The following is a 16,519-nucleotide window of genomic DNA, read 5'->3' as shown; positions in this document are numbered from 1 at the left end:
CCGAGCCGGGGGCTAGGGCCCTTTGCCCACAGAGCAACTAGGATGTGTGCCCCAGGTGGTGGAATGGGGTACCCCTGGCGTGTTACATGCTGGGGTTGTCAGGCTATAATACGGAAAACCTGACCGTAAACCATAGTGGTGCACCGTGTTGGGAAAGATGCCACGTTCCTCGCACGTTAAAGAACCCTACTGTGGTATTCTCCCGGAGTAGGAACCATAGGGCTCCGCCACAGGAGGCTAAATTGCCCGACGCTACCCACCTCTCTCTATTTCCAGTGGCAATCAAATTTTGTCGACCTCATTGTCCTTGTGTCCCATCCCTTTTTCATTTCATCATCATTTCATGTTCATTTTATCATCAATTTCATGTTCATCGTCTGAATATAGCTGAAATATTGCTGCTCGGACGTTAAACTCCAACAAACAAATTGCTTACATATCATTTTTTAATATTTGGATTGTCAACCATTATAAATTAAATTATAGGTAATATTTCAATTTTTTAACAGGCCATATTTATAACCTTGTTTGGACCAGTTGACAAATCATGTTATTTCGTATAAATTTAAACTGTCGCAAACTGGGTTATTTCGTATAACCTGCTTAAAAATTGAAAAAATTCTTAAACGTTAAACATATTCCATGTTTATAATTTCGTTATCTAGTGAGCTGATAGTACCGTATAGTATGGACGAACTGAGTAACTAAATGAAAGTCTTCTACTATATGGTGGTTGATAAAGGACATACTCTTTATTGTTTATGTATACTTTAGTATCGACAAGAACAATCCTCATTTCGTACATTCTTGAAATAATTCAAAACAAAAAAACACTTCGTTTTGTATATGAAGTTGACACCAGTACAAAGACATACACTGAGATAATTGCGTTAGCCGCCGAACCATTATCGCTATAAGCCATTATTGTCGAGATATATTTTATTATGCAACACAAGTTCCAGCCAATGCAGAAATGAGAAGATAATGTCAATCCTTTTTGCAAGTATTTGTATAATTTCTCGGCATGATAATTTGTTTTGTCATTTATTCATCTGAAGCCATCGGGATGATTGTTCAAAATACTACTGCTTATCTTTTTTCTTACACATATCACAATAAAATAAATATTATATTGAACGAAGAACAGCCTTACTATGGAATAAGCATGTGTTACATTGATACAGTTGACTGTTTACAACAGTAAAAAAAAATAATACATGTACGTTTGAATAAATATAATTCAAATCATCTACAGAACGATAAAATTGAAAATAACCAAATGCAGATTATGCTTATGTTTAAAAAAAAACATGTTTTTATTCTCATGCAATTTCATGATAAAGTCTTGCTCCTGTCATTTTTTCTAAAGAAAGAGAACTCTAAAATCAAAAGTCTTCAACAATAAAACAATGTGACAGGAGTAACATTGCTCCTGTCATTTTTTCTAAAGAAAGAGAACTCTAAAATCAAGTCTTCAACAATAAAACAATGTGACAGGAATAACATATATATAAGACGAAAAGAAAAACAATTGCTCTTTCTGACCAAGAGAAGAATACACAAAATATTGCTCTTTTGAAAATTTTGTTACATGTACATGTTTTATATTCAGTGCAATAGACCTGATATATTACCAGTTATTTTACCGATGGTCCAGTGAGGATGAAGCTGATAGCTACACTTAGTACACATCTCTTTGTTAATTTTGCTTTGTAAATATATTAGTCTGAACAGATTATCAATAAAAGCATATAACTTAATTGTTCTATACACCAAATTCTCCGTGTTTGCATAAAAAAAAAATTTTATTTTGTGAGTTAAATTAAATCTTCGAATTTCCAATAATGACATCTATAGAAATCAAATCAAGGAAAATGGATGATACCTTTATCAACTGACTCGTCCCCTGTGCATTTCCTGATTATACATATTTTTAGGAGAAAATTGGATTATCCATGGGTATGCTGCTTTGTGACTGAAAGGTTTTGCCACTTAAGACTAGTTTTCGTTTAAAAAATGCTTTAAACAATGCTCTGCTTAAACAGTGTCAATATCAATTTATAAGTATAAATCAATTTTTGATACAAACAAAAGCTTCTATTTACTCACTTGAAACTCCTTTTTCTTACGTCCTGTGTGGTTTATTTATTTTCTTCGATGAGAAACACTGCTAAGAAAACCCAAAATCAACAACTTCTGTCAAAAATGAAAAAGGTGAACACTACAAATCATTGTGCAAAATCGATATACCAAATATCTAAGCATTCCTCCCTATAAAAGGTGAGAAGTGTGTTACAGAAAACGGATGGACGAACTAACTGGTAGGCAAATATGGTGATTGCAATATAATCTGGTTCCATAGTCAATATCATAAGCTAAGCTAGGATCGCTAAAAATGCATTTGAGAGAAACTTTTGAAACGAAAATAGTACCCGGGCTATCAGGTTAATGGCAATATAGCCGCAACTCAATAAGAGTGAAATCTTAAGTTGTAAATAGCAAAATTCCTATTGCATAAGTTACACACGACCAAATACTTGGAGTTATATAATTGGTAATGTTATTAAATTGTATAACTGCGAATTTGAGTGCATGTATCACTTATCTATGTGAACATGAAAAAAACAAAACACTTTACTACGTCAAAAAGTCGTTTACTTGTACTTACAAATTTGATAGTGTTACTGATGAGTGTGATTTGACATAATTGCATTATTAAGTTACTTATTTTGTTTATACAAGACGTGTGCGTGACTATGCAGCATAAATGCCGGCTTACTTAACAATCAAACACGCGATAATGTCAATCAATTTGCCAAAAATAAATAATTTGTTCTTAATACCACGAGAAATCATGTATACTTATAAGATTTTTTAAGATAATAGTGGTTGCAAAAAAAATCATTATAATTTGATCTCGATTGAAATAAGATGATAACAATTGCAAATAATTCACTTCATCTATTCAAGATTTTTTTTTTTCAAAAATAGTTTTATACTGAACATCAGTGTAGATATCTTCTAGTGCATATAGCTGTTAAAAGTTTTAGGTAGCATGGTGCTCTATTGTCTAAATAGGGACTTTAAAATAATCCTCAAATTTGTTATACTATTTTTACCCTTCCATTGGTACATATAAAATTAACCAGTTGACAAATTTAGATAATTCAATTTTTCAGCAATCTGTAATCTGCTCAATTCCAAACTCTGATCCGTTCCTTATGTTTATCTGACTTCAGTATTATACTGAAACTAACTACACGGCAGACATATCAAAATTTTGAACTATCTAACCATCTGAGACCATTGCAAGAATTTTCTTCTTAAAGAAAAAGAAACCCTACTCAAAGCGATCTAACGGAACTGATTGCTGTTAAAACAAAAGATCATTTGCATTTTTGTCCTATACATTTTTATACAATCGTGTTAAAGACCGTTGTATATCATTAAAAGTGTGTTTGTTTGTTGGGGTTTAACGTCCGAGCAGCAATATTTCAGCTATATTCAGACGATGAACATGAAATTGATGAAAAGAAAGACATGCGAAATAAATGCTTTAAAATAGTTAAAAACGCGATTCTTGTGCCTCACTTGCAGTTTTAAATCTATGATTGAAAGAATTTGAGAATTGGCAATATGAGAATAAGATCAACAACCCTCAGTTGACCTTGAATTCTCCTTATTGTATGTTTGATCTAGTCATAATGTCTGATAAAAGTGTTACTTACAATTTATTATTACATTTGCAATTTATTCAAGGCAAAACCGTCATTAAAAACAAATTTACAATATGTTTTTCATGTTTCCTTCTTTGCTCTATATCAATTGGCAAATAAAGAACATAATTCAATTGAAACTTGACTATCAAATTCACAAACTTATTGGTATATCCAGGTTTTAGAAATATGCTGACTTGTTTGTTTTCAATTCTTCCTATGAATTCTTATTAAGATTCTCTTTTTTATTTTGACGTCGCAGTTTTTTGGATCAATGCCTACTTTATGCATGTTCGAAATTATTGAATCGTGCTCAATACACTCATGTTCAAGTTAATACTAGAAAACTTTAACACGGAAAATAAGGGAGAGGATTAAAATGAAGCCTTTTATTAAAAGTGAAAAAAAAAAAACAATGATTTTAAGAAATATCTAACAACGAAAGAGAAATGAAGGGATATCAAAAGAATGCAATCCAGGGGAAACAACAAACATAGAAAACAGACACTCACAAAAAGAATATAAATCAACCAAAATAAAACATACAAGCAACAGGAGTAATTGAGCAACTCGTACTAAGACTGGGAACCCTAACAAGGTGCACCGGTAGTGTAAGCGTCCTCTGCCTATCTAGTAACACCCGCCAAAATGCTCATATAAAGTCAAGTCAAGTCCAGGGAAGACGAAAGAGGAAAGGAAATTATGACACGCTGAACAAATTAGTTCTGAAGGTGAAAATGGATACATCGTAACGATCCACGAGTTCATGACAGCGACCATATAACTTCTGTATTAATTACTTCAATCTTGTATCAACTAAACCCTGTTCTAGGAGCCTAATTGTAAGAAGTCTAGCGCAGTTCAAATAGTATGCGTTGTAACGCCAAGCTCTGGCATAATGTATGGGTTGTGATACGAAAATTCAAAGGTACAGGAAGGTGAATTGATCGAACATACTCACCTTTCCCTATTTCCAGTGGCAATCAAAATTGGTCGACCCATTATTATTGTCCCCCATCTTATTTTTCATTACATGTTCATTTTATCATCCGTTTCATATTCATCGCCTGAATATAGTTATGGCTAGGGTTCTGAGCACTATTTAGTCGGCTTTTACGTCAAACTTAGCGCTGCTGCAGGCCAATTCTTTTGACACCCGGACCTGCACGGGGAGCTTTATTTGAGTAGGCTTATTTTTTTTATCATGGCATATCCTAAACATGTTATTCTATTTGTAAAAGACCACCCATATGGGACAAGCACCATTAGGAACAAAGCTCATAGTTAATCTATACTACAACCAAAAAAATGTTTTGTTTGTTTGTTGGGGTTTAACGTCCGAGCAGCAATATTTCAGCTATATTCAGACAATGAACATGTAATGGATGATAAAATGAACATGAAATAAAAAAAAGGATGGGTCACAAGGACAATGGGGTCGACAAATTTTGATTGCCACTGGAAATAGGGAGAGATGGGTAGGGTCGGGCAATTTAACGTGCGAGGAACGTGGCATCTTTCCCAACACGGTGCACCACTATGGTTTGCGGTCAGGTTTTCCGTATTATAGCCTGACAACCCCAGCATGTAACACGCCAGGGGTACCTCATTCAACCACCTGGGGCACACATCTCAGTTGCTTTGTGAGCAGAGCGCCCTAGCCCCTGTCTAAGGTTGTAGGCACTATTTAGTCGGCTTTTACGACAAGCTTGGCGCTGCTGCAGGCCTATTCTTTTAACACCCGAACATGCACGGGGAACATGGTGTCGGACCTCACCAAAATAAAAAAAAATACATAAAAAATCTTTACAATATTGACGCAAGTTTGCTGGCTTGAACGACGGCCAGAAGGTGAGATACTTGTCAAACACACCCTACCATAACGTAAACGTACCCAAACCTGATTGGACAATAGCTTATTTCTTTGTTGGGGTTTAACGTCCGAGCAGCAATATTTCAGCTATATTCAGATGATGAACATGATATGGATGATAAAATGAACATAAAATGATGAAATAAAAGAGGGATGGGACACAAGGGCAATGGGGTCGACAAATTTGATTGCCACTGGAAATAGGGAGAGGTGGGTAGGGTCGGGCAATTTTGCCTCCTGTGGCGGAGCCTTGTGGTTCCTACTCCGGGAGAATACCACAGTAGGGTTCTTTAACGTGCGGGGAACATGGCATCTTTCCGAACACGGTGCACCACTATGGTTTGCGGTCAGGTTTTCCGTATTATAGCCTGACAACCCCAGTATGTAACACGCCAGTGGTACCCCATTCCACCACCTGGGGCACACATCCCAGTTGCACTGTGGGCAAAGCGCCCTTGCCCCCGGCTAAGGTTCTAAGCACTATTTAGTCGGCTTTTACGACAAGCTTAGCGCTGCTGCAGGCCTATTCTTTTAACACCCGGACCTGCTCGGGGCGATTGGACAATAGAAAATATCGGAAACACCGAAAACTAATATATGCATACCAACAATACATTATTTTCCCGCTATACTATTCGAAACGCGGAAAAAATACAATTATAACTACAAAATCACGATTGTATTAAATTACCTTGTTAAAGCGTATTTCATTTACACGTGCATCATGAGGTATTTTATTTGTAAGGGTCTTTGTTTTTTGCTGTGGTACGATTGTAAAAATTAAATTCAAGTTATTCTGGTATCACTTCGTCGCCTTAGTAGTCTTGAAGTAGTTTTCATGACGAAGCTCGGTTAGAATGCTTAGATAAATAAGTAAAAATGACAATATTCTGAAATTTTTACTTTCTATTTCGCAGTTTCTCAAAAAATGGCTAGCGTTTTAAAGTGTGAAAATAGCAAAAATTAGTACGTTGTCAGTAATTTTCAAGTTGGAGGTATACGGGAACTTAAAATTCATATTTCAGTTGGATAGTAGTGGGTTGCACGAGGGTTATCTCAGTCCATGTTCTAATAACGTGTTACGTCATTATGGTCTTTAATGGTCAAATCGTGATATTTGAAACAGTAATACATGTATACATATTTCAAGTTTAATTGCCTACAACTATCGCATATGGCTATACATTTAGCTTTAGCATTTTAAATTTTAAAATCGTTTTCTGCTTTAGGCGTGGCCTGAGTGAAGTCGGAAAGGCAAATGATAATTTTAGATTATGCCACTGCTGATGAGGTGTTCGAATAGTGTCTTAGAATGATTACTGTCTAAAATTATTAAATTATCAGCATCAAGTCTTTTGTAGTATCATATATTTTAAAACGTTTCCATCAAAAGGACTGCGTGCGTAATGACAGCGAACATGCTAGTAAATGGATCACTACCTGATTATTTCTTTTACAAAGACCAGAATATATAGCCATTTACAAAATGGAAAGAAACAGTTACCCCAGATTTGATAATTTATGAATTTCAAGTCATATTGTGGTCAATAATGCGAACATATTAGATTCTCTCTAGGACAGAAAGCTCCTTTTTTCAATCTTAATTTAGAAAGATTCAAGATTATTTGGTTGCAATTACAGTCACTTGAGTCTGTTAAGTAGAAATTTTCGTCGCAGTAGTGACAATTGGATTGCCTTTAATCACAGACTTTTAATTTCTTCCTTAATATGTGATTGAGTACAACATATTTGGGGATTACAAAGTACACTTGTGGTTGGTTAACTCATCATTATGATGTTGGATTTAACCAACTTGGGTGTTGATAAAGCAACGAAAACTTTGATTTACACATGATATAGCTTTTATTTCATAATCAGCAGTACTATAACCAAATACATAGGAAGAAATAAGTCGAAAATTAAATTGTATACAAGAGGTACTAAAAACAAACAATGTCGAAGTAAGAAACCAAATTCAGCACCGAAAAGGTCAAGCCAATGCAGTACATGCGGCGAGATCTTGTTGGCATCGTATATTGAAACCTCCCTATAAATTACGTAACCCTATTACAATTTAATATGTATGGTTCATTGTTTTCTATGTGTTGACTTAAATTGTCATTTGACTAATTAATGTGTAGTTGAACGACTAAGTGCCGATAATTTCTATTAGTCTTTTTAAGAAAACACAGAATAAATGTGTTAGGAAATACAACCTAGAAATGTCCTTCCAATATTACGTCTTTGAAAGTGGAACTACAGATTTTGCTACTAAAATTATAAAGAATAAAAAAAACTTAACATGCACTTTCAGCTTTTCAAAATGATATTTTTCAAGACTTTGTTTCGCACTAGACTTCTTACCATTAGCCTAATGAAACAGGTTTATGTTTTTACAAGATTAAAGTGATCACTACAGAAGTTTTTAATCGTCATCATGAACTCGTTAATTGTTACAGTGTATCAATTTGCACTATAAAAAATTGTTTTGTTCAAAGTGTCATAGTTTTTCTTTCAATCTTTCGTCTACCTTGGACTTGACTTTTTATTTCCAACTCTGCGAGTGTTTCAAGAAAAGCAAGAGGACGCTTATCCTACCGGTGCACCTGGTCCATGCTCCCTAGTTTTAGTGGAGTTCGAGTTGCTAATTTACCTTTGTAACGTTTACGTATTATCTTGATTATTTTATGTGCTTTGTTGTGTGTGTCTGTTTCTCATGTCTGGTTTTTGTGCCTGGATTACATTCTTTTGATTTCCGCTAGAATCTTGGTTCATTGATTACTCTTTCAATATCTTTTACACTTTTATATCACATGTATGTTTAACAGGTATTCAGCTAGTCAAAATCCTCTGAATAAACTGTCAAATTGAGAACTTGTCAAAATCCTGACACAAACATCAGAAAGCAAAAGGTAAGTAAAATATGGAACTAATCAAGTTTACATTACGCTTACCCTTCCGGTTCACTTATTTCCCCTGTCTAGTTTTCATTCTTGGAATATATTCTTTTGATTTTTGCTCAAATTTTGGTTCACTTGATTACTCATTCAATATGTCATTTTTTTCAGGTAGGAATATTTATCAACGTTAAGAATTGATATGAATGTGATAAATGTTTAATGCATTCAAACGTCAAAACTAGAATGGGACTTTACAATGAAATAAAACAAATGTGAGCGACGAACCAAGGCTCATGGGTTCTTGCTGAATATCTTGACTGCAGAGTGATATAACACTAAGTATTACATCATTTATTCAATACATTTCTACATCAATTACTTTCTGTTACTTTTAACTAAGATTTAGCATCAATGTGTAAACAAACATTATGTAATGTTTGCGTTAATATTCATGGATTCGGTAAGTGGAGCATATTCGATGGTAGATAAGCAGTTCCATAGTGTAACATTACTTACAGAAGCACTTATTTCTGTATACTTTTCTTGCAATGATAAATTCCTCGTCAAAACACTACAATTAAATTACAGCTTCATTTTAATATTTTACTTTACAACATTTTTTTTTTCAGTAATTTATAACGTTTATAGCGTATGGGAAAACTAATGTTTCCACGTGATTTTATCGGTACAAAAACATGAATTTCCATATCGGTCCTAAACATATGTTTCCATATGTTGTTAAAGAGTAGTCAAGGGAACCAAGGTTATCGCGGTAATCAAAAGAAATCTATCCAGGGACAAAGACCAGTCGTGGAAAACAACAAAGAACACAAAGCAACCAAATTCATACGCACAAAGCAACAAAAGCAATTGAGCAACTAAAAACTGGTAGCATGGACCAGGTGCGCCGATAGGGTGAGCGTCCTCTGCTTTTCTATAAACACCCGCCGATTTGCTTATATAAAGTCAAGTCTGGGGTAGACGAAAGAGGAAAGGCAACTATGACACGTTGAACAAATCAGTTTTCATGGCACAGATAGATGCACCGATCCACGAGTTCATGATGACGACCATAAAACTTCTGTAGTGATGACTTCAATCTTGTAGCAACATAATCCTGTTCCAGAAGCCTATTTGTCAAAATTCTAGCGCAATACAAATAGTCTGCATAGTTTCGGCAAGCTCTGGCATAACGTATGAGTTGTGATATGAACACTCCGTATGCAGTTGCTGAGGGGATGTTGCCACAGAAGAAAGGAAAGTTGACAATTCTGAATGAAAAATCATCACGTTTTTCCTAACGTTTGGCAGTAGTTTTCCTTTACCATCGATTTCTAAGTGTAGGCCAAGATATGAGGCTGACTTCATCGTGTCTGTAGTATCCTTTTTCTCAAGTTCTTTGGGTAGATGCGATGTATCAAATCTCTAAAATAAGGATTGTTCAAAGATAATACGTCATCTATATAGCGGAAACTGAGATTAAAGGATCTAGCTAAACGGTATTCTCTTTTTCGGATCAGATCAGCTATAAAGGCAGTCTCATATGAGTGAAGGAATATGTCAGCAAGTAGAGGAGCACAACTTGTTCCCATTAGAATGCCGACCGTTTGTTGAAAAACGCGTCCACCTCACTGGACAAAAAACCAGCATTTTGTAAACATCTTTTTTATATTTGGAAGATTTGAAATTATTTCTTACAAAGTATGAGGAATCTCTACCAAGAACTATATATTTGTATCTAGCTGTATCATCTTTTGTGGAAAAAAAAACAACGATGTATAATGCTTTAAGTCGGGATTTTAAGTGAGTATGGGGAATCGAATTGAACATATGGAAACATGGGCAGCAATTTTGCCAGTGTACACGTATGACAAATTTGACGGGGTGGAAGGATACAATCCAAGGCTTTCTTGTTTTACAGCAAAGACTTTCGAATTATTTGGTCATGCTTTCATTGTCAAACTACTATGAATGCACTTACATGTGCTCATAAAGCTACATTAAGTTGAGAAATAAAGAGTAGAATTCAGTTTCGTACATGTCTTACGAAAATACGGTATTCATTTTTTACGTCATGACATTCCGCTATCAAGTATGCTCTTTGAGTAGCGATATAAATATCATGTCTTAATTTATTTCATGTTGAAAACAACTTTTGATCAAAGCAGTAACAATAAGAATTATTCAATTGTACTGTATCCAAAGTATTTGAATTGTTTCAAATCATTTTGTGTAATTTCGCACCAAAAGTGTATTAGATATTATATAATATGCATTCAGCAGGATAAACAACTTTGTGTTGTTCAGATGAAGAATATTTATTACAATTATTGGGGTTATTTTTTTCCTAGCCCGCTTAATCATGTTTTCAAGTCTTTTTTTTCATGTCATAGTTTTCGCTTGTTTTGTTTTGTTTTTTGGGGTTTTTTTTGTTTTTGTTTTTGTTTTTGTTTTTGTTTTTTTGTTTTTTGGTCCGCTTTGTTAATCACCGTTGATTAATTATTAATTATTTGACAATACACAGAAAAATAAAAATTTTTCATACTGTTTTGAAAACACCTGAAAAACATCTGTTTCTCATATGTTCAGAACCGCCTAAAAACCAATATGATTGGAACTAAAAGAATAATTTATGAAAAACAGGAAAAATAAAACTGATGTGGTTATATGTCTTCAATGTATAAAAAAGGTATGATTTTGATATAGTTGTGGAAAACTGTTGTCTCTACGTGATTTTGTAGGCATGAAAACATATATTAATATCGGCCCTAAACATATGCTTCCATATGTTTTAAAATATATGTGAATGCTTTACTATGACATAATAGACAGTCTTCAAAAGTAAAGCTATTGCACATCTAGTCTAGACAAGTGTAAGGGGAACTTATCTCAGGGGTATATTTATTATGCTCTATTTTAAGAAGAGAAAAAGGGTTAATAATCGAATGAAGAAAACTATTATCACAAAATTATCACAAACGAATTAATTACCTTAAACACTAAGATAACTGATATATAAATATCGAGAAAATATTACCCTTATCTATAAAGATTATAAAAGATAAATTTATATCGCGGGCCATTTTTAAAACTCCAACGCCGGTTTTCTTTAATTGGTGTCAAGAAACGAAGTGTGCTGCCATTAAAATGTTATAATTATCTGCATTTTTTATTATTTTTTATATGTTAAGGTATCTTTTGCTGGTGTTTTATTGTTTATTCATCTTGGAGATGTTTTAAGTCAGAATTCTACAGAAATCACTACAAAATCAGTCAGAAAGAGGAACTAAATTATAGTAAGTGCCGACTTTTAATTATTCTAGCCCCGTGCAGGTCTGGGTGTTAAAAGAATAGGCCCGCAGCAGCGCTAAGCTTGTCGTAAAAGGCGACTAAATAGTGCTCAGAAACCTAGCCGGGGGCTAGGCGCTCTGCCCACAGAGCAACTGGGATGTGTGCCCCAGGTGGTGGAATGGGGTACCCCTGGCGTGTTACATGCTGGGGTTGTCAGGCTATAATACGGAAAACCTGACCGCAAACCATAGTGGTGCACCGTGTTGGGAAAGATGCCACGTTCCTCGCACGTTAAAGAACCCTGCTGTGGTATTCTCCCGGAGTAGGAACTTTTGCGCTCCGCCACAGGAGGCTAAATTGCCCGACCTTACCCATCCCCCCTTTTTCCAGTGGCAATCAAAATTTGTCGACCCTATTATCCTTGTGACCCATCCTTTCTTTTTTTCATTTCATGTTCATTTTAGTTTGTTGTTTGTTTGTTGGGGTTTAACGTCCGAGCAGCAATATTTCAGCTATATTCAGACAATGAACATGAAAAGAAAAAAGAGGATGGGTCACAAGGATAATAGGGTCGACAAATTTTGATTGCCACTGGAAAAAGGGGGATGGGGAAGGTCGGGCAATTTAGCCTCCTGTGGCGGAGCGCAAAGGTTCCTACTCCTATCGAATACCACAGCAGGGTTCTTTAACGTGCGAGGAACGTGGCATTTTTCCCAACACGGTGCACCACTATGGTTTGCGGTCAGGTTTTCCGTATTACAGCCTGACAACCCCAGCATGTAACACGCCAGGGGTACCCCATTCCACCACCTGGGGCACACATCCCAGTTGCTCTGTGGGCAGAGCGCCTAGCCCCCGGCTAGATTTCTGAGCACTATTTAGTCGCCTTTTACGACAAGCGTAGCGCTGCTGCAGGCCTATTCTTTTAACACCCGGACCTGCACGGGGCCATGTTCATTTTATCATCCATTTCATGTTCATTGTCTGAATATAGCTGAAATATTGCTGCTCGGACGTTAAACCCCAACAAACAAACAATTAATTATTCTAAATATTTAAGGAGAAGTGCCTGCAGTGTTTTGATCAATCTTGGATATCACAAAAGTACAATGATGTATACAATATTAAATTGTGTTAATGTCCTCCTATTTCAAAACAATTAAATTTGCTTACGGTATGATCCTTCGGGTTTTTTAAAGATTGCTTCCGGTCTATAGCAAGGAAGTCAATTGAACAAAATAATAGTAACTCGCTATGGAATGCATTATCAGCTAATTTGTAAAAACAAAATTAAAAAAAAAATACCCAATAGAAGACCTTTCAATTATTCGATTCAGTCGCTGCATGTAGGATCAATAATAACACTCCGTTCTACTTTCTGTTCTGCCAATCAGATTATTCCATCTTTCATGATTTTGAAAGCATTATTCAAAATTTAAGGGAAAAATCGAGAATTCTGAATAAAACATCTAAGCAGAGAGTAGAATTGGGTGTTTTAGATTCTACATGCATTGACTGAATCCATAGATCTAATTCTAGATAGATTGCAAAATACAAGCAGAACTGGACGTAAACGTAGCCGTAGACATTTCAGAACTGAAGTGATTTTCACCAAACAAAACAAGTCAGTCATCACAACCAGTATTTATCAGATTCATTTTGATAGTTTTCTGGAAATTTCTTCGGTTAATAAACTGAAACCGTCTGTGGTCTCACCCTAATAGATCACAATCATATTTAAGTTGTTTTTACAGACGATTTAACAAGCATTGTAAAAATCGAATCGTGAAATATTTTTTTTATGACCGGTGGCCACATGGTACAATTGCGACAGTTCAACAGATAGGACAGCTCGAAGACAATTCGTCCCGAGTCAGAAAGTACATAAGACGTCACCCAACTTACTATGAATGACATATCTTCCAATAATGCCTTTCTGGTTGCTTATAACTTATAACAAAGATTATCTACCATGTTTATAAGATTGCATGTTATGATGTTATAAATTGTGTGATTGATTAATTGTACGTGATCTCTCAAATCGTATTGGTTTAGATTATGTATGGCTACATCGAGAAAGCATTGGTTTCTCATTTGAAATCGTAGAACTCATAGTAAATATCAATTTACAAAGCATTGGGTTGCATCCATTCAAAAAAAAGTAGATTGTTTGTTTGTTTGTTGGGGTTTAACGTCCGAGCAGCAATATTTCAGCTATATTCAGACGATGAACATGAAATTGATGATAAAATGATGATGGGACACAAGGACAATGGGGTCGACAAATTTTGATTGCCACTGGAAATAGGGAGAGGTGGGTAGGGTCAGGCAATTTAGCCTCCTGCGGCGGAGCCCTATGGTTCCTACTCCGGGAGAATACCACAGTGGGGTTCTTTAACGTGCGAGGAACGTGGCATCTTTCCCAACACGGTGCACCACTATGGTTTGCGGTCAGGTTTTCCGTATTATAGCCTGGGTCACACAACCCAGTTGCTCTGTGGGCAGAGCGCCCTAGTCCCGGCTAAGGTTCTGAGCACTATTTAGTCGCCTTTTACGACAAGCTTAGCGCTGCTGCAGGCCTATTCTTTTAACACCCGGACCTGCACCGGGCAAAACTACGTGTTTACTATGATTTAGAATCTTCCTTTTGTCTTGACCACTATTTAACTAGTCATCAAAATGTTTATATACTTTCGAAGTGGCACATTAAGGTTAAATGTAGAAGGTGGTCTTTATATAAATATTAATTGAGATTGTCGTTTGTGTTTATGGTGTAATATGAAAGCTTTAGAAGATGAATGCCACTTTGTGCTAGTTTGTCTAAATTTGATAATATTGTTCTCCGTGTTTTCGGTTGTCTGTCATAATACTTATAAATATTTGTTGTAATAACGTGTTTATGCTTTATGCTAATCATTATTATATAGATAATAGTGTTTTATTAAGTGTTCCCAGTGTAGTAAATTCGGTAATTTCACTCTCGGACTTCCTCCCGCCAAAACGTCATAACTTAGATATCGATCCGCCTATCACAAAGTTTGAATTCATGTTGAAAATATCAATAAACTATGAAGAAAATCTATAAAATAAATAGGATAATCAATTGGTTTTCGTGAATAACCAAAATATGATCACTTGTGCCAAGAAATACGCCTGGCTCATATAACATGGTTCTTTTGAATAAAAAACGACATGTGATATAAATATATACAAAGTTATAGATAAAAGTTGCGCAGGAGACAAAAAACAAGTAGACGTTGCGTTTATACGTTTCATTCTCATTTTTAAATATTTAAAGGAACAAGACCTGGTTATTCAAAACTTTACAAGTAATTTTAATTTATCGTTTCAAGAAATTTCTTACATCATTTGATTAGTAACGTGAGTATTACCTGATATATTTACATAGAACCATAATAAGTTTTATTACTGTTAGTAGTGACGTAATAAAAGGGTTTTAAACACAACTTTTCAATTAAACTTTTACGATGCAGGTGTTTCCGTTTTTATTACTGTTTCATAACTTAACAGCAATGTTTAATGACGCGTAATGATTACATTTAATGATATTCTAACGCAATTTTGCACATTGCGCAAGATAGGTATCTGCTTTCTCTTACTGTTAACAGGTTGTAATTATTTATAAACACAAAAGTTATGAAATAATGGAAATTTGTGTTGATTTATTACTACGCAGCATTATGTTTCAAAGTGTACATTTTTTGTACGCAATGCAATATGACATTAGCATTAAAAGAAAAGGGTGAAATATCAAAAGACAAACATGCATTACTGGTAGCAAAAAACATTATTTATAATAACATCGGGAATTAATTTGATGGAATGTGTTCTTGGTATTGATGTGAGTTTAGTCCGTCCGTAAAGTAAAAACTTTATAAATGATACTTTGTTAGACAATTTTTTTGCTTTAGTTATTTCTCATAAAGTACATTTGGAATATTCGAAGTGAGTAATTCTGTTATATTCACGCTATAAAACCTGGTTAAACCCACCTTTTATTTTGAAACGTCTTTACCAAGTCAGGAAAAATGCGGTGGTTTCCAACTTTCCGGTGTTTACCCCGATATTGCCATTGTTATACGGACTCTAAGTCTTGTCCTTTTAACTGCTGTCTTGATTTTATCAGTTCGGTAATTTTCCAGCCCCGTGCAGGTCCGGGTGTCAAAAGAATAGGCCTGCAGCAGCGCTAAGCGTGTCGTAAAAGGCGACTAAATAGTGCTCAGAACCCTAGCCGAGGGCTAGGGCGCTCTGCCCACAGAGCAACTGGGATGTGTGCCCCAGATAGTGGAATGGGGTACCCCTGGCGTGTTACATGCTGGGGTTGTCAGGTTTGTTTGTTTGTTGGAGTTTAACGTCCGAGCAGCAATATTTCAGCTATATTCAGACGATGAACATGAAATTGATGATAAAATGAACATGAAATAATGATGAAATGAAAAAGGGATGGGACACAAGGGCAATAGGGTCGACAAATTTTGATTGCCACTAGAAAAAGGGGGGATGGGTAAGGTCGGGCAATTTAGCCTCCTGTGGCGGAGCGCAAAGGTTCCTACTCCTATCGAATACCACAGCAGGGTTCTTTAACGTGCGAGGAACGTGGCATCTTTCCCAACACGGTACACCACTATGGTTTGCGGTCAGGTTTTCCGTATTATAGCCTGACAACCCCAGCATGCAACACGCCAGGGCTACCCCATTCCACCACCTGGGGCACACAT

At 35.6% G+C, this 16,519-nt stretch overlaps 1 protein-coding gene across 3 annotated transcripts in view; it reads right to left on the bottom strand.

Annotated features, from left to right (window-relative positions):
* The window catches only part of LOC148612865 (uncharacterized), a 44,968-nt gene that overhangs the window by 13,023 nt on the left and 15,426 nt on the right, over window positions 1–16,519 (bottom strand). Inside the window, exon 2 of one of the 3 annotated variants that reach the window (XM_088594711.1) lies at window positions 9,006–9,060. The exons of 1 other annotated variant lie outside the window; for it this stretch is intronic. The gene's annotated coding sequence lies outside the window, so the exon portion shown is untranslated. Of the gene's footprint in view, window positions 1–2,109; window positions 2,233–9,005; window positions 9,061–16,519 lie in introns of those variants that run through there. One more of the 3 variants, XM_088594712.1, reaches the window with a different exon arrangement.

The sequence above is a fragment of the Perna viridis genome, chromosome 7 (genome assembly GCF_037379345.1).
Source record: "Perna viridis isolate PV_CMFRI_1.1 ecotype Kerala chromosome 7, ASM3737934v1, whole genome shotgun sequence".
In the NCBI taxonomy this organism is placed as follows: domain Eukaryota; kingdom Metazoa; phylum Mollusca; class Bivalvia; order Mytilida; family Mytilidae; genus Perna; species Perna viridis.
This window is presented reverse-complemented; position numbering and strand designations above follow the sequence as displayed.